The following is a 25,006-nucleotide window of genomic DNA, read 5'->3' as shown; positions in this document are numbered from 1 at the left end:
ACTCAAGAGAAGAGATGCTTTTCTTGCCTAGAATTCCAAAAACAAAACAAAACTGGAAGAAAGCAGGACTTGCCTCTTTGGTCCAATTAGTCCATCATGTTTACCCAAGATGCAACCACAGCCAACATTGACCAGTGTGTACCCTGGGTCACTGGGGTGAAAGCAGGACCACGTGGAATACATGGCGCAACACAATCTCACTCCTGGGGTAAAACATGAGTTCTTTAGGAAGTCCATAGAGAACAAAGTTTTAGTATATTTTTCAAAAAAATCATTTGGGACTGAGGGTATGACTCATTGGTAGAGGTGCTTGCCTAGCATGGCCTAGATGCTGGATTTGATCCCCAATACTGCAAATAAAACAAACAAATCATACATTCAATAAATGTTTTCATTTGGGCCCTAAAGAGAGGGATCTGAAGTTGGTAGATGGTCCCTGCTTCCTATTTAGCCCAGATTTGGGGCTACACTGGACATGACTTCAAAAACAGTGGCTTATCTTTGCAAAACCTCCTAGCTAAAAAATGAGAGTGAGAAAATTGGGCCAAGTGTTTGTAGGAGAGCAAAACAAGATAATCTATGTGAATGAAGTGTTTAGCCTGCTGCCTTGTTCTAAGTGAATCATCATTAAGATCACTGTTTAATAGGTCACAGTGGGTATGCTGGAAACTCTGCACTGGACACCAGAATGACCTTATCTGTGGATAAAGGGCCTTTGGCAGGTAACCGGACCCAGACTCTCAAAGGTCTGCCTCCCAGCTCCAGAGAGCCTCAGAGTTCTCACTGAAGCCCAGCATTCACAACACGCACAAAGCCGGGAGGAACCCAGCCACCACCACTCCTGGCAGACCATTGCCCAGGCAGCAATAAAGGCTCCCCGAGGCCTTTTGTCAATTGTCCCCAAACAGAATATAAACATCTCCACGCTGCCATTCAGTGGACATCCTGTTTACATGGAGAGTGGAGATTTGGTTGCTTTCCCTCTTCTCTTTTTAAAGGCTGTAATTATGTTTACCCAAGTCCAGCAGTAGGTGCCAGGAGGGCTGTGAGTTGATTTCCCTGGCTAACACTGCAGACAGCTGGCGGCAGCCCCACTGACCTCTGCATCCCAGGCAGAGGGCCAGCCCTCTACACACACCAACACTCTCTCTACAAAGATGCCCATTCTTACTGAGCTGTTTTCTTTGTATGCATGCTGGGATGCTCTGGATAATTGTCTAGCAAATGCCAAAATATGCCAGGGCTATAAACTTTCTGGAGAAACAGATGATAAAAGAAAGGGAAGAGAAGGATACAGGGCTCTGTGGAAGGCCTTCTGTGGAAGGCCTCCTGGGTACCATATTGTCTCAGACAACATCCATACAACGGAGTTATGTACATGACTCAGTTTTTACAGATGAGGAAACCAAGTAAGCATAAGGTCATTCTCGTAGTAGAAGTGGAATTTAAATCAGGTTCATCAAGCATTATACTCTGTGTTCTTTTAATTCCAGGGGAGAAAGTGAGTTTTAGAACCCTTATGAACTTTTATGGAAGCCAAATGAGTTACTTTGACTCAGTGAGTCCCAACGTATTAATCCTTTTTTCCACCCACTGTAATTTATTTTTAAACATGAATCCAATGCATTTAACATAATGTAGAGTTTTTTTCTCTCATATGTCAACAACCTTCCCATCAATGATTCCTGAAAACTCTGGACAAAATTGAAACAATAACAACAACAAACTTCTGAGGATTTTAGAAAGTAAATAACAACAGGTTGCAGAGAGAGATGAAATTTGAAATCAGCATAGGAATAAATTTCTCCTTTGGTGAGTTGGTTTGTTTTGTTTTGATTTTTACCAACTTGCCCTTATCCATTGGCCATCACCAGAAAATGGTGTGACATTTGCAGCTAAAATTCTGACGGAACATATTCTATCTTTTTTGGTGAGTAGATACAGAAAAAAGCATGAGTAATCATAGCCAACTGTTGGGAAGGAAGGAGGGCAACAGGAGAGGAGAGAACCAAGGAAGAGACCCCTTGTATTCTGTGCAAAAAAAATCTGCATGAGTCCCCGACTAAGCCCCAAAACACAAACATGTGGGATGAGCTCAAAGGAACACAGCCAAGGCTTACAAAGTAACACTGAGATTTGAACACAGAAGTAACACAGAACTTACAACCTGAGTCTTTACAGAGTATTTTTTTTAAAAAAAGCATCATACTCTTCAGAGGTATAAAATAAAGCCCAGAAAGGAGCCCGGGATAAAGGGTAGCATCTGATTGAGGTATGAGTAAATGTCTAACTCTGCTCAACACTTTATCTTTAGGGCTCCTGTGACCCCTCTCAACTCTTAGGCTGTCTGCTCCCTTCAGGTAGATGGTATTCTGTCACCAACTTCCTCTTGAGGTTTAACAGGCAGCTTCTGCAATAGCGTCCAGTGATTCCTGCCTTCTGGTAGTTCTTGCCCCATCCCCTGCAGTGTGGGCTGGATTAAGTGAGAGCTTCTAACAAATGGAAAGGGTAGAAGTGATGGGATACCAGTTGCAAGAATAGGTTATAAAAAAATCTCAATATCTATCTCTCTCTCTCTCTCTCTCTCTCTCTCTCTCTCTCTCTCTCGGAAACAAAGTGCCATATTGAGAAGAGCCTTATCGAGAGGCCACAGGGCAAAGGACCTGTCTCCCATCAGTGAGAACCTGAGGTCTGCAGACAGCCACATGACTGAGCTTGGAAGCAGAACCTATCATTTGAACATGAGATGGACTCCAGCTCTGGCTAATATCCTGATTGCAGCCTCATGAGAGATGGTATAAGTCAGAAGCATCCAGCTAAGCCACTCTACATATATAGAGCCCTAGCCCACAAAAGTTGATAGATAATAAATTTTGTTATTTGAAGCTATTAATTTTGGGGTTAATTTGTTAACAACAGTGGCTAACTCATGCACAGAGAACAGATTCTAAAGGGAAAGGTGAAGAAGAAGACCACAGCATACAGTCCCGCAGGCTACTGCTACCATCTAATCCCTGCAGACCCCAGGTGGGTTGACTGTGTACTCATATTACATCTTTAGAAATCTATAACATGAGCTTGGTGCAGTGGCACACACTTCTAAACCCAGCCATTTGGAAGGCTGAGGCAGGATGATCGCAAGTTCAAGACCAGCCTCAGCAACTTAGCAAGAACCTGTCTCAAAATACAAAATAGAAAGGGTTGAGGTCGTAGCTCAGTGGCAGAGCACCCCTGGGTTTGATCCCCAGCACTGCATTAAAAAAAAGTAAGAAATCTATAAAATATTAGATAATATCATTAGATAAATTAGATAGCTAATATGATTAGGTAATCAAAAAAATATTAGATAAAATAGAAGATATTTTCTAAGAAGGCATTCACAATTTCATTGCAAGCTTTCATAACTCATAAGGACCTGACCTCAGGGAAAGATGGGACTTTAAAAGAATGATCTGATAAAGGGAGGGATGGATAGAGTCTGGGACAAAGCAAGATCCAGTTGGCTGAAGCCTTGGTCCTCAAAAAGAAGTGATCAACAGCACAGCGAATAATACCGTGACTAATGTGACCAAGGACAGGTGGGAAGAACCTGTGCTGGATAACAGTTGGTGCACACATCCAGAGATGTCTAGTCCATGGCTGCAGAGACATCATCGACCCTGCAAGTCAGTCCACTGAGATTCCATCCCCTTGGCTGAAAATGGGAGAACACCATGCAGTCTGCCAGGGTGCCAGGGTTCACCCAGCTGGAGACCTGGGATCATGAACGGGGAAAGAATCCAAAGAAGAACATTGATCCAATTGTGTGGGCCAACATGACCAGTCCTGAAGAAAGCCTGTGGTTTTGTGGGCTTATAGAAGCTTCAGTACTCACCCCAGGAATGCCAAGTGAATGCTCATTGCGAAAGAGCAAATCTAGGCCTCACAGTGCTATGAAAATAAAGGTTCAGAATGTACTCCTCTCTGTGGTTAGGAACTGTGGTAGACTGAATAACAGCTCCCAAATATGCCCATACCCTAGTCCCTAGAACTTGCAAATGTTATCTTATCTACCAAAAGGATTTTGCAGATGTGATTGAGTCAAGAATGCTGAAATAAGGAGATTATCCTGAATTACCTGGGTGGGTGTGATGTGATCCCAAGGTCCTTTTAAGATGGAGACAGAATGACTTTGAGTCACAGGAGAAGGAAGTATAAAGATAGAGGCAGAGACTGCCGAGATGCACTTTGAGGATGGAAAGAGGGGGACAGGGGATCACCAGATGGGGAACAAAGTCACTAGAAGCTGAGAAAAAAATCAAGAAAACAAAGTCTCCCCTTAGAGTTTTCAGAAGGAACCAGCCCAGAGGACACCTAAGCTGCAGCCCTGTGAAACTCAGAGTTCTGACCTCCAGAACTATAATCTAATTAATTTGTTTTTTTCAGCTACAAATGTGGTGGTGAATTGTTGCAGCAGCCACAGGAAACGAATGCAGAGACCATCAGGAACTAGTCAGAGAAGAGCATGGAGGTAAATTGGAGCCTCAATTCCTGGAGCCCAAGCAGAATTGCAGGAAATGACAATTGCAAACCAACAAAAATTCATGTGCCAGGAATCCTCATTGAATTACGTCCATCATTAAGACTAAAGACTAGGAGCCACCATTATTTCCCTGTTCATTATCTTGTCTGCATCAAGAATATTTCCTCAGAGAAGCTCAAACACTCACCTTCTATTAAAAGGTCTGAATGGTAGAAGGAAAGAAGGAAACATACCACATGGAATTTGCACTATAGTTGTCCACTACTCTGTAGGGCCAATATTTACAGCAGAAATTTTGCTTATGAAGATTTTCAGACCTAGACTGGGCTACTTCCTTCTCTGCTGAAGTGCTCCTTAGTAGGATTTATAGATCAGAGCTCCAGGTGTTCCTTCGTTGGTGGCTGAATCACTCCAACTTCCACCTCCATCTTCATATGGATGGCCTCCTCTCCATCTGCTGTCTATCTTTGATAAGGACAGTTATTATTGGATTCAGACCCACTTATTAATCCAAGATCATCTCACCTTGAGATCCTATTTAATTACTTTTGAAAAGACCTTTTTTAAACAAATATTTTTTAGATGTTGATGAACCTTTATTTTATTCATTTATTTACTTGCGTGCTGAGAATCAAACCCAGTGCCTCACACATGGTAGGCAAGCACTCTATCACTGAGCCACAACCCCAGCCCTGCAAAGACCTCTTTTTTTAAAAAAATCACATGGATTTTGGCACATGTATATATTTTTTGGTCTGCCACTATTCAACCCTCTTCAGTATTTCTAAAGTTTATATAGTGATTTGTATATATGTGTGGCTTTAGAAATAATATTCTGCTAAAAAATCTCTTTCGGGGGCTGGGGATGTGGCTCAAGCGGTAGTGTGCTTGCCTGGCATGCGTGCGGCCCAGGTTCAATCTTCAGCACCACATACAAACAAAGATGTTGTGTCCGCCGAAAACTAAAAAATAAATATTAAAAAAATTCTCTCTCTCTCTTAAAAAAAAAAAAAATCTCTTTCTGTACCTTACCATTTTCAATTACCACAATGTTTTTGTCTATCCATCATGTTCTTATGTACCTAGTTTGTATTCCAGTGTATGCACCTGCCATATTTTACTGATTGAATTCCCTAGGAGTAGCCACCACTTGTCTGCCACCAAACGGAATGTAGCAATGAGCATTATGGCTCATGTCCCATCATGGGTATGTTGAAAACGTTTCTCAGGTGTATATTCCCAGAAGCATGTTTGCAGCTCATAACTGATTTAAACACATCCTCAATTTCTCTAAGCATTTCTCACATGCATAAGGTTCCTTTTTCTCAAATTCTTGCCAATACATGAAGTCATTCAATTTTATAATATTTGCTATCCTGATGTCTGTAACATGTTATCTCACTGTTGTTGTAGTTAATAACTCTCCAATGACGAGTGAGGTAGAACACTATCAATTTCACAAATTTTCTAGCATCTGTGACTTTCTTCAGAAGTCACAAGTAGCTTAGCAGACTTTCACCTCCCTGTCATGTGGCTCTCACCAGTTTTTGTTCCAGGTGATGATGGATATGCCTTTCCTGTCTACTCTTTGTTTTCATTATTTAGACAGGAAGCCACTTTTCTAGATTATTTATAATTCTAACACCAGATATTTGTTTGTTCTTAGCCCCACACTCACCCTTCTCTATTCTCTAGAAGAAGATGTGAGCAGAAAGCCTGCAGATTACATTTCTTTGACATCTAAATTCTAACCAAGTTCCACCAACAGGAGGCACCTCTACCTGGTCAGCTGGTGGAAAGAAGGTCAGGCTACTCTGTTTCTGACAGAACCTCAACTGCAGCATCAGTGGTGGCTTCTGCTGGATTCAGGTACTGCCAACGCTACTGGAACCATCACCAGGGTCACTAAGTACCACAGGTCTGTTACCAAGCAGGAGCCACCACAGGATGGACTCATCTCTTCCAGCCAATTACAGGAGCAGCTCCCTGAATTCTGGGTAGAGTGTTTCCCTTTGCCCTACAAACATCTTTATAATCATTCCCCAACATTAAGTCCTTCTCAGATTGAATGACCTAAAATAATTTCTGTTTTCCTGACCAGGCACAGACAGGTAGATAAACTTCCCATATTCTCAGCACCCTCCTACAATGATCATTTGTCCTACAATATCATTTCAAAGCCTATCTTTAGAGGATAAACATTCTCCAAACTTATATACCTATGAAGATCTTCATTTTACCCCCTTGCATTTAAACGATAGTTTATCTGGGTATAAAACTCCAGGAGCTACGTTGTGCTTTGAAACTATGACTCCCCTGAATCCTAGCATCCAGTTTTGCTATTGAAAAGTGGGATGGCAGCTTTTTTGTTGTTGTTGTTCCTTCCAAGTTCATTTGCTCTTTTTTCTCAGGAGTCTTTTAGGATTTTTCTTGTTGTTTTGGCTCTTAAATTTCTCTATAATGCGTCTATTTGTTGATATGTTCCCCTTGTCTGGACCTTTAGTCTTTATATTCCTTTACAGATTGCCATTAAACTTTAAAATAAATCTTCTTCACTAATATTTATTCTCTCCTTCTGAGACTCCTGAACTTCTCTTGATTCCATATCTCTTAACTTCCTTTTTATTTTTTACTGATGCCAAAGGGTTTACATTTCCCAGCTCACCAGTTAGTTCATCCAGATCTACCTTCTGCTATTTATTCCCTCTGTTGTGTTCTTCATTTCATCTATTGACCTAATATCTTCATTTCATCTATATTACCTAATATCTCTAGCTGGCTCTTTTTATAATTGCTTTTTTTTCTATTTTTCTCTATTCCCCTATTTATTATGTTTATTTTATATTCTTATAACTACCTCCACAAGGTCTACAGGGGAAGCAGTGACCACCTTCTTATTTATTCCCCTTTTGATTTATTCCAAAAGACCATTTTTAACATGTCACTTCCCTGCTCAAACACCTTCAATGGGTCTCCTTTACAAATGGTATTAAACAAAAAAAGTCATTATACAATGCCTTCTCCATTCAGCTCTTTTTATTCTTGATATTTGCCTTTTTGTTATCCTCTAATTTACTTTACTATCCTATTTTTTAATCCTAGGTAGTCCTCGGCACATAACTTCTTATTCATAGCAGAGGCACAAAAAGATATCTCTTAATTGATAGCGCAAGCCTGTAAGTTAATAATTCTTGCAAAAGAATTATTCCTGGTTCAGAAAAAGAAAAATATATCTTTCATGTACAAAAAAGGTACAATTCACCATCACGAGGACATGTGTTAAGCATTTTCACAATGTCAGAGAAAGGTTTGCAACAGAGAATGAGCCAGACTTTCTTATTTGATCTCTTCTGATCAAGGTTTCACATTTTCAAGATGTCTTAGTAGTGGGCAACTATTGTGGAATAGGCTTAGGAAACTGACCTCATGATGTTGATGTCACTAACCGTGTTTGAACAAACAGGAACTAACCTGTGAGATAAGCAAAAGTACTAAAAGATGATGTCATGCATCTAACTACACAGATCTATGAGCTTAAGCTGTTGGCCCCAGGGCAGTGCAGCAATTTGCAATTACAGTCTCCTATTCTGAATCTCAAGATTTTGTCAGTTCTGTGAGAAATAAAATGGGTATTTAAATAAAGACTTCAAGATAAATTCACTCATCACAAACAAAACATATGCTAGCTCCCAAAAGGAGAAGTAATCCAAAACGTCCAGGCAGTTGGACTAGATTTCTTTTGATGTTTCCACCATTTGTCTCTGAAAACCAAGTCAGTTCTATGTCACTTGCCCAAGTGCTTGGAGAGCATAAGAGTTACCAACCAGGACTTTGATTCTTTAAAGGTCTGTTTATGTCTGCATGACTAAGAGTGCTTTTGTGTACTGAGGAGGAAATACCAAGCTAACAAGGAAGGCCACGAATCCACAAAATTTTAATTTCTAGTTTGGGGAGAAGTTAACCTCCAATTCATGTTTTTGTATTACGAATTTTTGTGACGACTTTAAAGTTTGCCATGGTATTTATGGTAATTTCATTACAAACCACATCTTCATCTTTTAATTTCTTTCCTATTTATAATTATACAACTGTAATTAAAAGGTATTACAACTACAGGCTATCCTAGCTAAAAGTCTGGCCTGGCAGGCTTATAATATTCAAGACATTTCTCTGGCTTTATTTCTTTTCTCCATTTTGGAAGAAGGGTGGGGGAAGGAAGGGAGGCAGTGGAGACTTCGGTCATTATAACCTCAAATCCTTTCATCAACTTCTCTTTGTTCCTTAAAAAAAAAAAAAAAAATAGGATTTTTCCAAATAGTCCCCTCACCAAATGAAATGTTTTGATGTAATAGTTTCCATTTCAGCTTCTCACCACATCTGAAGTGATGCTTCACTCAGACTCACTAACAGCATGTGAAGGGTTTAAGGGTTGTTGGGACTGGGATTGAATTCCATCTTTCAGTGGTGGTGCCAGCGCTTTCTGCCTCCATGGCTCAGAGGGTCCCGAAGCTGAGCGCCATGGCTGGGGCACCTCATGGCTTTCTCTTTCGGCACAGAGAAGGTACTGTGAGTAAAGACTTCCACGTTCCTAATAGTTATCACTCACAAGTCCAAGAAAAAGATTTGGAGGCAAGGAAAACTAGCAGCTCTGGCTAATCCTCAGCTGAAAAGAGTGCAGCGAACTGATAATTAACCACGTTCTTAATATCTTCAAAGAAGGTTGAACTGTGGAGCCAAACAGAAACATTTCCCTGAAAGAGTTCACCTAATCAGCTGGAAGAAGGATACACATGGATTTTTTGTTTGTTTGTTTTGTTTTTGTTTTTTGAAACCTACTAGAAAACTGATGCTCTACTAGAGAACAGATGCTCTCCCAGCCCATGTCACCCTGATGGGACCATCAATCACTGTATGCCACCTACTTGCAGGGTAAACACATTGAGCCAAACCAACAAAAATACTATGGGTAAAAGGAGCTCTGGAGCAATCAGTCATTTTTTTTTTTATAATTACTGCTATAAATATGGCCCTACCCTAGGCCCAAATTACCCTTCTTTCTCTCCTCTCATGAAATATTTTTCTTAAGATCTTCTCCTATTGGTGGATCTTCATTTGGGACTATCTCAACCCAATGTGAATCTCAACAAGGTAGAGGTCAAATCTTGATCCCATTCCTTCTAAAGGATCCCTGTTCCTTCTCCATACATGTCCGTTTTTCAAACATCAGGAAATGTTTCCTTCCTCAGAGAACTTACTTGGAAGCAGGGGATAACAACTGGCTTTGGATTCTGAGAGATTCCCCCACAAAATGACAAAATGGGCTCAAAATGATATGCTCTCTGCTCCTAGACCAGTGCTCTGCAACCTTAGTCCCCACATTAGAAACATGCGATACTACAGGATGACTTGTGTCCTCCCCAAAATTCATATGTCGAAGACCTAACTTCCAATTTGACTGCATTTGGAGATTCAGCCTTGGAGGATGTAATTAAAGTTAGATAAGGTCATAAGGATGAGGCCCTAATCCAACTGGACTGGTATCCTTAAAGGAAGAAACACCAGATATTTTTTTCTCTCTCTCTGCAAACACAAAGAAAAGCCCATTTGAAGACACAGTGAGGAGGCAGCCATCTGTAAGACAAAGAAGAGAAGCCTCACCAGAAACCAACCCTGACAGTGCTTTGATCTTGGACTTTCAGATTCTAGAACGGTGAGCAAGTTAATTTCTGTTGTTTAAATCACCCAGTGGAATTTTGTTATGGTAGCCTGAGCAGACTAATACACCCGGGGAGCTCTAAAAACTCAATGCCCAGGCCTTGCCCACACCCATTATCAGAATCTCTGGGAGCAAAACAGGCATCAGGATCTTTAAAATCTCTCAAGATAATCCCAATATGCTGCCACTGTATACAGAGGCTGTATACAAAGGCTACGGTCAACTTTGAAATAGTTGGTTTTCTTTCTCTTTTAAGTTTATTTATTTTTAATATACAATAAGGATATTAACATATTTACACATATAACTTGTCTCAATTTGCTGTTAACTTTTATAAGTTTTATATACATACACATACAGATATATATATATAAAAAATATCTACACACTATATATATTCTATATATGTGAATATGTATATCTACATAATCACACTTATACACACACATGTATATATACATATACCCCCTTCAGATTTTTTTTTTTTTGTTCAATCATTGTTGCATATAGTTTTTTTTTTTTTTTATTGTTGGTTGTTCAAAACATTACATAGTTCTTGATATATCATATTTCACACTTTGATTCAAGTGGGTTATGAACTCCCATTTTTACCCCGCAGATTTTTAATAGTATGGAGAAGTGAGTAAAATTGCAAGTTGACACAGCTAACAGCAATAGGTTGGCTGACTGGCCCAGAAATATGATAGTTCTTAAATCTGGAATCATAGCACAAATTTATTCACAGAAGTTCTGTTTGATTTGTTTGCTTAGTGTTGACTTTGGGCCAGATACTACACTAGGTGCTGGGGATTCCGTATTGAGTAAAAATACACCGATCCCCGCCTTGACAGAATTAGGAGGATATGATCTGTGCTCTGGAGGACAGGAACTCCAAGGGCAAGCTGCAAGGCACCTAATAGCCTCCGGGGTTGAGGAAGGCTTCTTTCCCTGAGGATTTTTCCAAGAGTACCCCTTAGATGGGATTCTTTGTTAAGAACGTTCACCTTACTGCAAAGCAGTCTAGAGTCTAAGATATGAAGTCTAGTTCAGGACAAGAGCTATAGACTGCTATGCTATGATGTTTGGCTGCAGTGTGTAGTGCTGTGATTTACTATGGAACAGGCCTAATCACCATCGTGCCTTAGATGTGCATTCCAAGTAGGTCCTAAGGAACTCATCTGTGGTTTGGTCAACCACACAGCCATTTACTTTGAAAATTGTCTACAGGGAACTATGGAGTAGAATCTCCCCAACCTGATAATCTTGTGTTTGTTTTCCAGAATTGTGGAATTCTAAGAATTGCAGGATTAAAAAAAAAAAAAAAAAAAAACTTCAGAGAGAATCCATGATGCTTAAAGAGAGTCTTCAACCTATGTTTATCATGAGGGTCAGATCCTCTTCCTACAACTTAACATTTATTGTCCACTATGAAGTAAGTGTGGTTCTATGTGCTAAGAACTCTTATGGATATAAGGTCTTTGAAGATTTCTCTTGTTTCTTCCTGTGGGAGAGCATAGGAAGGTTTTCTTCATTTCTTAATCCCCACTCCCATCCACCCCCAGAGCCTGTACAGGGACCAGCATCCATCAGGCATTTGGCAATGCACACAGAATGTGTGAGAGTTATTAGGGTACCTGGGTTCTCAGATGTCCATTGATGGGGCTTAGGTGAGGAGGAATTTCCCATAAGGCCCAGGGCCCTGGGATTCCTTGATGCTAGCAGTAGTGCTGGTGTTTGTAAGTGTGGCCCCTCTTTTTCACTCCAGAGGAATTTTTAAGTCTCCAAGCCAATAAACTGTTCACCAGTGAACAATGAAATCTCTTTGTATAGTCATAGGGTGAGGCTTTAGAAAATTAGGAACAGAACCCAGAACTCTTCATATTTCCTAGAAAATCCCAGTGGATTCTACATTCTGCCCTCAAAAATTTTCTTTGAGGAGTTATTTCATAATCTAACCACTGAAGGCTGTGAGCAAGGTCTTATCATGGTGCCCCATATCTAACCAGGGAAGACAAGACATACACAATAACACACACAGGATTATTGGTTTTAAAAAAAATGTAGGATTATCACCAAATGGTCACAGAGAAATTTTAGCTTTTACTTCTTCTCAACAAAAGAAACAATCAGTGAGGTGAACAGAGAGCCTACAGAATGGGAGCAAATTTTTACCACTTGCACATCAGATAGAGCACTAATCTCTAGGGTGAATAAAAAACTAAAACAAAAAAAAAATGACCCAATCAATAAATGGGCCAAAGAACTGAACAGACACTTCTCAGAAGGTGATATACAATCAATCAACAAAAACATAAAAAAATGTTCAACATCTCTAGCAATTAGAGAAATACAAATCAAAACTAAGATTTTATCTCACTCCAGTCAGAATGGCAGCTATTAAGAATACAAACAACAGTAAGTGTTGGCGAGGATAGGGGGAAAGGCACACTCATATATTGCTGGTGGGACTGCAAATGGTGCAGCCAATTTGGAAAGCAGTACGTAAATTTCTTGGAAAACTGGGAATGAAACCAACTTTTGACCCAGCTACCCAATCCTTGGTCTGTACTCAAGGGATTTAAAAACAGCATACTACAGGGACACAGCCACATCAAAGTTTGTAGCAACACAATTCACAGTAGCTAAACTATGGAACCAACCTAGATGCCCTTCTGTAGATGCATGGATAAAGAAATGTAGAATATATACACAATGGAATATTATTCAGCAATAAAAGAGAATAAAATCATGGCATTTGCAGGTAAATGGATGGAGTTGGAGAATATAATGCTACGTGAAGTTAGTCAATACCAAAAAACCAAATGCCAAATGTTTTCTCTGATATAAAGAGGCTGATTCATCATGGGCTTGGGAGGGGGAGCATGGGAAGATTAAATGAACTCTAGACAGGGCAAAGGGGAGGAGAGGAAGGGAGGGGACAAGGGTGTAAAAAAAAGATGGTGGAATGAGATGGACGTCATTCCCCTAAGCACATGTATGAAGACACGAATAGTGTGAATATACTTTGTATACAACCAGAGATATGAAAAATCGTGTTCTGTATGTGTAATATGAATTGTAATTCATTCTGCTGTCATATATAACAAATTAGAATAAAAAATTTTAAAAAATATTTTAGCTTTTATATATAGTCATGGTGGAGGTCTTACACTCACACGTACACATATAGCCAGAACTTGTTGGTCTGTCTTCCAGACCCTGTGGAGACAAAGAAACCAGGTAAAAATTGAAATCTAAAGTCTGGGATCCTCATGCTGCCCCCATGTGGCTGATAGGAACTAGACTGTGAAGCAGCAGTCAGACTGAGCAGTGTCTTCCTACTGATTCAATGAGCCCCAAATTATTTAGGTATTTTAATAACTACAGTGCTGAGTTAACACTGAGAAAACAACTGTACATATGGCAGCCAACAGCTTCATCTTGGCCACCCTGGCCATTCCTCACCAAATCAGAGGACTGCTCCAATTTTCCCAGCTAGTTACTGTTTAGTTTGTACTTGTTGGATATATGTGATCGTCAATGTTTCTTTCTTTCCCCAGCCACCTTCTTCTTAAATTCTTTCTTTTCTTTTCCTTTTAAAAATTACTTTAGGATTCATTTCCTTGTGGATAAGGGAAAGAAAAGACAGAAAACTCTAACTTTGTGAGAACAGTCAGCCTAGTCTCCCCTGAGACTGAGGGTTGGTTACCTGGGGCTATACTGGAGGGAGGGGGGTTGCTGGGATTCTAGAAAGTACATGAATTATGAAGACCACAGGGTCGTGGGTGCTCCCTGGAACACAGCTGCTGGGAAGGGACAGCTCAGGAGTAGGACATGGGGCTGGTTTCTCCTTTGTGATTTAGACTTATCCTTTAAGAAAACTTCACCAATGTCACTCAGAAATTTTTTCTTAACCTTTTTTTTTTTCAAAACAGGGAATCAATGATATTTTCTTTAAAATAAAAAATGGGGGGACCCCACCCCATTCCCATTTACACACACAAAACTAATGTAAGAATTAAGGTGTGTTTGGGGCTGTGGCTGTAGCTCAGTGGTAGAGCACCTGCCTGGCATGTGTGAGGCCCTCGATTCAATCTCAGCATCACATAAAAATAAATAAATAAAATAAAGATATAAAAAAATACAATAACATTTTTTTTTAAAAAAAGAATTAAGGTGTGTACATGCATACACCTTAGTAAGATATTTCAATAATAGAAGAGGGGTTTGATTTGTGGATTTTATCAATGATTTCTATACCATAGCATCTAACATGATTCCAGATACACAACTGTCTGACAAACATGTGTGAGTTAAACTAAAACAATATTCTACCTAAGATATCAAAGTAAGATTGACCAAACATGATTTTTCATCTACTCACTTCCGCTAATAAAAAAAAAAAATACCTGATATACTGTAATTTTGTGTTTTGCTTCCTCATATCTCTTAGGATTAAAGGTATGAGGCAATATGACAGAACTCATGAGTAAATGACTGTGAGCGATAAATTACCTTACATGTATGTGAGTCCAAATCTTAGGGACAAAAGTATACATGTGGATACGCCATTTATTCTCTCATATTCTTACAGGGATGCTCCAACATAGGAAGCAGCAACCTACAGTTCTTATAACAGAAATAACTTAAGGTCACCATCCTTTCAGAGTACACCACCCAGTACCTCCCTGACCTCCATGGGAAAACCACTCTGCCTTCAGGACTGCCAACCGACAGGAAGAGGCAATTTGCCAGGCATCTTTTGAACGGTGTCCATTAACAGCCCTGCCGTAAACCTTCTGTTTCCACCCTTCCCACCCTGAGAGTCCTTCCCTGTGCTCTTCCTCGATCATAGCAGCTTTCTCTTCTGATTTTCTGGAAGTTTCTGTGGAAGAAGTTAGAAATCACAGGGGAAAAAACTGGCTTTTTATTTTGTATCCCTTCCTAGGGATACAAGGCTCAAGTATGGAAGGGCTCAAGGTTATCTTAGAGTAACTTTCTACAAGTATACAGAATAGGTCCTGATGGAAGGATTGCCTTTCCAAACCATTCTAGTAACTGTGAGTGCAAATTATCCAGGGAAGGAAATAAAGAAAAACTACTGCAAAAGTTCTAGATCCAAGACTTAAAACTATGTTCACCAGTTGTTCAAGAACCAGTGCCAGTTGCTCTGTAGGAATAATAAAGGAGGTGGTTCGTATGAATCTTAAAGGAGGAAAACCAGGAATTATGAAGGCAGGTGAGAGTACCATTGGATCTGAGCCTTTCATTCATTTATTAATGCCATAAACATTTGCCGAGCTCCTCTATATACAAGGCAGCATGGTGAGATGAATTAGAGTTCCTGGCTTAAAGAAACAACAACAAAATTCTACCCCTTTTATTCACATTCTCAGGATAATCACTTAGTATTCTCAGACATGTTTTCTATTGCTTTACAAGTGAATAATTAGAGAAAGGGATCCAATAATCTGATATTTCAGTACATGGAGAATCATGGGAACTATTATAACAAACAAATTAACAGTGCAGGGATGGGGCAGGTGCTGGTTTGAATATTCTATTCTGCCACATATTAGCTGTGAGTTCATATGCAATTTACTTATCCTCATCTGCTAAAGAAGAATAACACATAATATTATATATAATATAATAAAAATCATCTTGAACTATGTCATTCATATAGTAAAGTTTCAGTAATAGTGAAGACCTAAGTGCAATAAAGGGAAATCGATACTGCAGAAGACTTAGTCCCCTACCAGGCCCTGGTATATGAAGATCCCACTAAGAGAGTCAGGGAAGAAGCCCTTGTATCCTGAACCACTCCCATGGAGTGATTTGGTTTCACCCTCAGAATGGTCCTTGTGACGTTGGATGTCACTGTTTTGCAGATAAGAAAAATGAGAAAAGCAGAGTCGACCTGACCAAGCTCAACAGAGCAAGTGAGACAGGAGTCCAGCTCCATCTGACTCCAGTGTGAAGGCTCTTTCTCAAAGTGTGGTCTCAGAGGAGCATCAGGGGCACCCTGGGAGCTTGTCACAAATGCAGATCATCAGTCATATCCAAACCTAGGAAGTCAGACACTTTGGGGGAGGGACCAGCATCTACATTTCAAGGAGCCCTGCAGGGGACACTGATATACGCTCCAGTATGAGAACCAGAATCCAGATCCTTTTGTATTTAACAAAGCAGGGAAAAAAGCCCCAGGCTTCAGGTTTGAATTTGTACCAACTCCTCAGCAAGGAGTCAGGTAATGCTAAAAAGCTGCCCTAGCTCCATTCCAGCCCATAGTGTGTGTGAGAAAGAAAAGTGAAAATTAATGACATTTTAATTAATCCATTTTTATATTCTTTTTCATTGTTGTGATTGTTACTGAGGATTAAACCCAGGGGTGCTTAACCACTGAGCCACATCCCCAGCCGTGTATGTGTGTGTTTGTGTGTGTATTTTTTTAAATTTTGAAACAGGTTCTCACTAAATTGCTTAGGGCCTCACTAAATTGCTGAGGCTGGCTTTCAACTTGCGATCCTTCTGCCTCGGCCTCCCAAATCACTGGGATTATAGGTGTGGGTCACCACACCTGGCCCATTTTTATATCTTTAAACCTCTCTCCTTGGACAGCACTAACACTCCAAGGAGAGAAGCTTTGCTCCTGGTTGTGACAAAGGATAGTGTCATTTCCTCCCATTCCACTTGATCTCGGGCAACATGATCATGCATTAAGCACCTGCTAGGTGCAGACACTGGGAGAGCAGTGGAAAATAAAACCTTCAGGGAGTGTATGATCTGATTTCTCCCAGCAATAGCCTCCTGTTGACTTTTCCTAGAGCCCCTGGACTCCCAAGAGTTCCTTCCTCTTCCATTCCTCCCCACCCCCAAACCCATCTACATTTAGAATAAAAAAAAAAAAAAAACTACAATCCTAAGCAAAGAGGTTGTTAAGAAAAACAAGACTACTTATCACCACCTCTGGACCATACACAACCTACCCACTAAAGGAACATTGTGGAGCTGACTGCAGCTGTGTTCTGAATGTTTGTTCCTTCCTGCCCCAAAGTCACATGTTGAAATCCTATGCCCCCAACAGTGATGGTTTTAAGAGGTGAGTCCTCGAGGTGCAAATTAGTGGAACTGTTCTGGAAAGCAATATGGAAAAACTTTGAATGGAACCACCATTTAACCCAGTTATCCCATTCTTCAATCTATACCCAAAGGACTTAAAATCAGCATACTAAAGTGATGCAGCCACATCAATATCTATAGCAGCTCAATTCACAATAGCTAAACTGTGGAAGCCACATAGATGCCCTTCAGTAGATGACTGGATAAAGAAACTGTGGTGTATATATATATATATATATATATATATATATATATATATATATATATATATATATATATAATGGAATATTACTCAGCCTTAAAAAAGAATAAAACTATGACATTTACAGTTAAATGGATGGAGTTGGAGAATATGCTAAGCTAAGTAAGCCAATCCTGAAAAACCAAAGGCCAGATGTTCTCCCTTATAAGTGGATACTAATCCACAATGCAGAGGGGTGGGGTGCAGAGCATGGGAAGAATGAGTAACTTTGGGCAAAGTGGGGTGGGAGGAAGAGACATGAGAGGAGGAAAGATGGTGGAATGAGATCATTACCCTAAGTACATGTTTGACTGCACATGTGATGCAACTCTACATTGTATACTACCAGAGAAATGAAAAGCTTTGCTCATTTGTGTACAATGAACTGAAATACATTCTGCTGTCATGTATAACTAATTAGAACAAATTAAAAGAAAAAAAAGAGGGCTGGGGATGTGGCTCAAGCGGTAGCCCGATCTCCTGGCGCGTGCGCCCGGGTTCGATCCTCAGCACCACATACAGACAAAGATGTTGTGTCCGCCAAAATCTAAAAAATAAATATTAAAAAATTCTCTCTCTCTCTCTCTCTCTCTCTCTCTCTCTCTCTCTCTCTCTCTCTCTTTAAAAAAAGAAAAAAAGGAGGTGAGTCCTTTGGAGGGTGATTAGGATCGGTACTCTCGTAAGACCCTCACTCCTTCCACCATGTGAGCAAGAGTCAGCCTCTGAGAACCAAAAAAGGAAATCCTCAGCAGACACTGGGTCTGCTGGCACCTTGATCTTGGACTTCTAGCCTCCAGAACCATAGAACAGAGAAGCAGACAGGTATGAAAAAAAAAAAAAAATGAAAACCGTTTTCCAAGCAACCACTGTCCCAGCAGCCCAATCATTCCAAGCTGTTCTGGCCACTGAGCCATGTTCCTATAGACCTCAGCATGGTCTGAGAAATCAGCTCTGCCACCAAGACCCGGGTCCTCCTGCCCTCTAATTCAACGTTTTCTGAGCAATGCTGGGAACAGTGAGATGCTGGAATCATCACAACTCATCAGCTGCACTAGCTAAAAGCACAAACGCCCTGAATTTGCTCTTTATTGACTACATAAGAGTCACATTGCTTCCCACTGAAAATAAGTATTATTTGGAGAATAAAAGACCCTAATGTATATTCCACCTGCTGCTAGCCAGGCCTCTGAAAGTCGTTCCTTTGCTGAATGATTCCAGCTGCTGCTCTCCTTTGTGCTGGCTTTTATGGGCTGTAGGGACGGATACATGAGGTGTAGGTCAGTTTTTTAGGGAATGTAGAAGTCTTGCCCTCTCAACCCCACACATGCTTCTCCTTTCTTTCCTCCTTCTTCCTGGAATTAATGGGGATAGACTTTGCTAAAACACTCCATTAAATGCCCGTAGACAATTCTAGTCTGTACCCAGATGCCTAGAAAACTGAAATGACTTCATCCAAACTCATATATGACTTTAATATCTGGGGAAGGAGGAGTGATGGGCTTATAATATTTATGTTTTCCTGTCTCTTCTCTAAACTCATAGGCAATTTGCAGAATAAAATCCTTACATGTTTTTCCCATCAATTGAAGTATTTGAATCAATACAATAGGCAGAGATGTTTTTTCCCCTTTTTTAAATTTTTCCCTGCACACGCCTCAGAACGTGCCTGCTAGAACTTGGTGTCATAAATCCCCGTATAAAATTCCCTGTGGCTTAACTTGCTCATAAATGTGCAGCATGTAGTCATGTTATATGATTCCTAACCTGGACATAAATTTCCTGTAGTCTACTGGTGCCTTCAGAGGAGCTAATATGTTCACCTGCTTGTTTTCCAGGCAATAAATCCAGAACAGGTGAAATGAGGAAATTTAAAGACAATCAAAAGGGAGAGTTCAAAAGAATGGACAAAGCCATCTGGCATGCCTGGGCACTGCCAATCTCAAATACGAGACCCAGTGAAATTTTAAGTGGAATTTCTAGTTTTCCCTTCCTTTCAACCCCAGCTTGTCTCTAAGAGGAAGTGCGTTGTGCTTAGGCACTGACAAGTGGAACACATATTACTTTCTTCTAAGCCCATTCTCAACAACCTCTTTCTCCTCTTCATCACCCCTGTTCTCCACTCTGGTTGCTTCAATGTGTTTGGCACTCTCTAGAATTTTACCTTGTAGAATGAGCTTGAGGAGTTTGGAAGCTATTTGTTGAGTTATTAAGGGAGATTTTTACTTTGGTTTTAAAAAAAAAAAAAACGCAGCAGATGATGACTCTGTGTTGCTGGAAAGTGTTTGCTAAATAAAAAATAACTTTCACTAGGAGTGTAAATTCAGCCTTCAGTACAAATTTTGTTAAATGTATCAAAATCCTTAAAAGTATGAACACTGTTTGACTAGGTAATTCCACCTTTTTGAATTCATTTCTAGGAATTTATTGTCTCAAGAAAGGAAGATGAGCTGGGTGTGGTGGCGTATGCCTGTAATCCCAGTGGCTCAGGAGGCTGAGGCAGGAGGATCTCAAGTTCAATGCCAGCCTCAGCATAAGTGAGGCACTAAGTAACTCAGTGAGACCTTGTCTCTAATAAAATATAAAATAGGGCTGGGGATGTGGCCCTATTTTGTGGCCAAGTGCCCCTGGGCTCAACCCCTAGTACCACAAAAAAAAAAAAAAAAATGAAAAGACAGGAAGATACAAAGATGTTCATTGCAGTGTTATTTAGCCCAGGAAAAGGTGAAGGCAAACTAACTGGCCAGAAATAGGAAATTGGTGAAATAAACTCTGATATATTCATAAATGAAGAATATTATTTAGTCCTTAAAATGATTATGGAAATCTCAGGGTTTTGTTTATTTTGTTTTGTTTTTTAGAAAAAGGATAAAGAAGTTTTATTGCTTTGCTAGCAAAAGAGAAACACAGGGAATTCAGGTCCCAGAGTCTGTGGTTCTGCCCATTAGGGAGAACAAGGGGGTTTTAAGGAGGTAATTCAAAGTCTACATTTGTAAGGATGACCTCAGCCTAAGCAACTCCATTTTAAAATAAACCTGCAGTCTCACCAGGCACAAGCTCACAGAGCCCTCCAATATGTCATAAGGGATAGCCTGATACAACAAGTCACTTTCCACAACCCTGATAAGAGTCAGAGTGAAGTCACTTGATATAAACGTGTCATTTGCCTTAACCCTGATAAGAGTCAGAAGGGTAATACCAGGGTGGAAACCATCAGATCATAGGCCCTGACTCTAAGATGTGAGATGTCACTAAGAAACCTAGTAACAGCTTATAGGGACCAAAAGGGTGCACAGAAGCCCCCAAATTTAGTATTAATAATGGAACAAATGAACAGACATTCAAGCCAGACAATACTGATGCACACATGCCAGAGAGCCTGATGAGGACCTGGACTGACATCCCAACTCTTCTCATCATCTGCCTGATCCTCTGCATTGTCCCACGCTCTCAAACTCTACAGCAGCCTCTTGACCCTAGTGAGAATGGCGACTTCTCCTTAGGACCGTTTTCTCAACCAGCCATCAACTCCACACTGAGAGAAGCCTCCATCGGTTCCTGACCTGATCGCTGCGGTCTGAGTGTGCATCTTCTGGACTTATGATCTAAAATTTTGAATCTAGCACTTAAACTTAGCATGCAGAGAGAATGTCTGTCTTGATTAAGAGTGTTTGCAGTGCTTAGAGTTAACTTAGAATTTGTTTGCTTTGAATTAGTTGTGTTTATTGCACTTATCAGTCTGAATTATTGTGTTTGTAGTGCCCAGCATTAAGAATTGACATTTCTTGATTAAGAACCTATAGAGTGAAATTGTATTGAGTGATTTTGAGTGAATATAACATTGAAAAGGGCATTAGCACATGGACATTCTTTATTTCTCCCCTCAACTGCATATGTAGCACCTTTGCCCATTGCAACAACTTTCCAGATTCGTAATTCACCCGTTAAATTGGGAAGTCATTTCTTAGTCCTTTTGGTGCCATCCCAGAAGTTCCAAATTTAAATTCATTCCTGTGGTGGGCGACTGCTCAAGGACCCTTAACTTTGATTAGGATAGAGAACAAAAGTTATCCTGAGATTAGGGAGGGGAAGATTAGGGACGGAGAGATTAGGGAGGAGGTAGGAGAGAGAGAGAGAAAAGGAAGAAACTGTTTTAAAACCAAATAGCAGTGGCAGAGCAGCAAGAGCTATTGTATCCAAAGTATAAAGTGGACCACTGTTAATTTCCCCACTTCTGTTTCTACTTTCCATTTCTGTGGGAAAACAGGCAATGACATGAGATCACAGGTTTTGACAAGAATGTCTACTACATATTAATAAAACAAGCTATCAAATAAGTTTTATAGGGATTATCCTTCTCAAAAGTGAACATTCATAATTTGTGAAATTTCTCCTGTGGAATTTTTTAGGAGACCACACATACTGAAGTTCAATAAGTACACATTAGGAAACTGTCGTGCTAAAATACCATTACGTTTCCCCTCCAATTATAGTGAAGGAAAAGTATTTCCCATGAAGACCTGAGACTTTAAGCCCTCTCCCATGTTGGGCTCATTATAATCATGCTATTTCTGGGTCAACATGACATACAACCCTCTTCCATTTTGAAATAGTTTTCATTGAAAAAAAAAAAAAACCTAGGTTTTATTTGTGGAAGCTTTAGGGACCCTGGCATAAATAAGAATACACACATCAAGGACAGCTGTTTCCACATAGTGTCAGGAAATATTTCATTGTAGTGGCTTCTCTTGAATAGAAGCCAAAGCCTGAACTGGAATGAAAAAGTCTTACAAGTAAGTTTCTCTAAACAGATTTAGTATGCATTTCTGTGAAAGAGCTTTACACACATTCTCATTCTAATTAAAAACATAATTGCTAACATATATCTTTATGCTATGAATATTTTAATAAAGGAAATTCAAAGACTTGCAATTATATACATCTCTAAAAAGTCTAATTATTCACTTCAGGAAAAAAAAAAACCTTGAAGCAAACAATAAAAGCAATTGTTGGTATTACTTCTAACATCTAATTCTCTAGCTTTAATTACTTACTATAAGTGATACTATAAGTTGATATCAAAGACCCCTACTCTAGCTATCAGAGTAACTCTCAATGCTGGCTACCCCATAAAATGACCCAGCGAGTTTGACTTAAAATATCTGGAGTAGAACCCTGACGTTAAGAGGTCTTAAAAACTTCCTAGGATCTCTAACATGTAACCATTATTTAGAAGTTCTGTACTTTTATAATCAATAACCATTAATTGGCAATATTCTGGAAACTGAAATGAATGAAATGCTAAAGTTTGTTTCTGTTTGTTTTTTGGTGCTGGGGACTAATCCCCAGGGCCTTGTGCATGCTAAGCATACACCCACCTGAGCTATACCTCCTTCCATAGGTTGAAATGGATTTAAACCATCATTTCACCCAACTCTTATTTTGCAGAGGGAGACACAGAGGCTGGCAGCTCCTTCCCTCATTTTCTTGATAAGAAAACATGAGACCAATCTTTCTTAGGGGACTTGCTTCATCGCTTCTTACATTTACTCAAGTTTCAACCACTTTGTACCCTGCATAGGAAGAAATTTCTGCAGCCAGCCTCTTCCCATTCAGTCAGTGGGATTCAGTAAAGTCTTAATAAGGATTAAGACAAAAGCCATCATTTTTTGAATACTTTTCCTGCATTAGGCATTGCCTCACATGACAGCTGTCTACAGCAGGAACTATTCCATCCCCATCTTAAGACAAAGAAACTTAGATTCAGAAGATTCAATATTTTGCCCTAGATCAGACAGCTGGAAATGGGGCAAATGGAGTATGAACTTAGACCAGCTCAACCTCAATCACCAGAACAGAGAAAAATCAAAGAAAAGCTCTACCTGGAATACATCCATAACACAGAACCCTGATTTTTATTAACAGAGATGAGGTCTCAGAGATCCTATTCAAATAATTCTGTTTCTATATGTACTGCTAAGCGGCAGGAAGGGGAAAAACAGAAATTTGATAGGAAAAGGATAAAAAATAAAGTTCTTGATGCTAGAGGTAATTGTTCTGTCAAAGAAATGTCACAAACCATGTACACGGACCTTTATTATAGAATAAATGACAGTTGGGGGTGCTCAGCTTTCATGGGAAGAGCCCTGACCATCATTCCTGAGTTTGGCCAGGACTGATTTCCTTAGAAATAGGGTTCAGGTCTCACTCTATACATTTACACATGCTCCTCAATCTCCTTGGGCCTCCCTTCCTCTCCTCCTTCACCTAGCTAATTCCTGCTCATCTTGCAAGATTGTTTAGTGTGCCAGGACTTCCCTGGTCTCTGAAGACCAGATTACATGTTCTTCTTTTGTGCAACCATAAGAACCAATGACACTGCCATCAAGACACGCTAGGTTGACTTGTCTGTGAACTCTTCTGCCGGACACCAAAATACCATTTCCTTAAAATAAGGCCTGGCTATCCCCAATGGGAAGACCCTTCCCTAGCACAGAGTAGGCGCTCAACCAATGGATGTGGGAAGACTGCACAAACAGATAATAAATATGCTCCTTCCAGATAGGTAGACAGAAAAGCACACAAATGCTTTACCTCAACAGAGAAAATAATTTCCACAATTGGCCTGAGAAACTCATAAGGAGAGAAATATTTCAGTATGAAAAGTGATGTTAATGAAGACTGGAGTGTCCAGTGACACTCTCTCTGGACTCCACCCCCATCCCCTGGGCAGGTCCTATACAATGGCTAAAACAAAAGCTGCAGACCTGAGAGCACAATATTCTGCATCAAAGAGGAAAGAACTTTTGGAGTTTCATGGGCAATCCAGGAGGAAGGAGTGAGGAAGAGATGATAAAAATATCATCAGTGAGATGATAAAAATCAACATACTCTGCAATGTTGTCAACTCCTATTGACACACCAAATTTTTTTAATAAAGCCAAAACCTATGAACTTTTGTCAGCTTTGTTTCTGGATTTTTTGGAGCATAATTGATAAATAAAAATTGTAGGTGTTTGATGTGTACAAAGTGATATCGTGGTATACATATATATTTGGTAATGATTACCACCACCAAACTGACATACCCGTCCCTCACATAGTTATATTGGTGTATGTGTGGTGAGAATACTTAGCATTACTTCTCTTAGCAAGTTTTCAGTATACAGTACAGTACTCTTAAGTAGAGTTCCCATGTTATACATTAGATCCTCAGAAATCATTCATCTTACAACAAGTTTGTGCACTTTGACCTATTATCTCCCCCTTTGTCCCCTGGCAATTCCCCTACCCCTGGTAACCACCATTCTACTTTCCATTTCTCTGGACAACTCAGGATTCTTAATGTAAGGGGTTTTAACTTTTTGTAGATTTAAAGAAGAGGCTGAGTTTCACTCTAGAGCTGATA

The sequence above is a fragment of the Callospermophilus lateralis genome, chromosome 4, assembly GCF_048772815.1.
Source record: "Callospermophilus lateralis isolate mCalLat2 chromosome 4, mCalLat2.hap1, whole genome shotgun sequence".
Taxonomy (NCBI): domain Eukaryota; kingdom Metazoa; phylum Chordata; class Mammalia; order Rodentia; family Sciuridae; genus Callospermophilus; species Callospermophilus lateralis.
Note: the sequence above shows the minus strand (reverse complement) of the source record.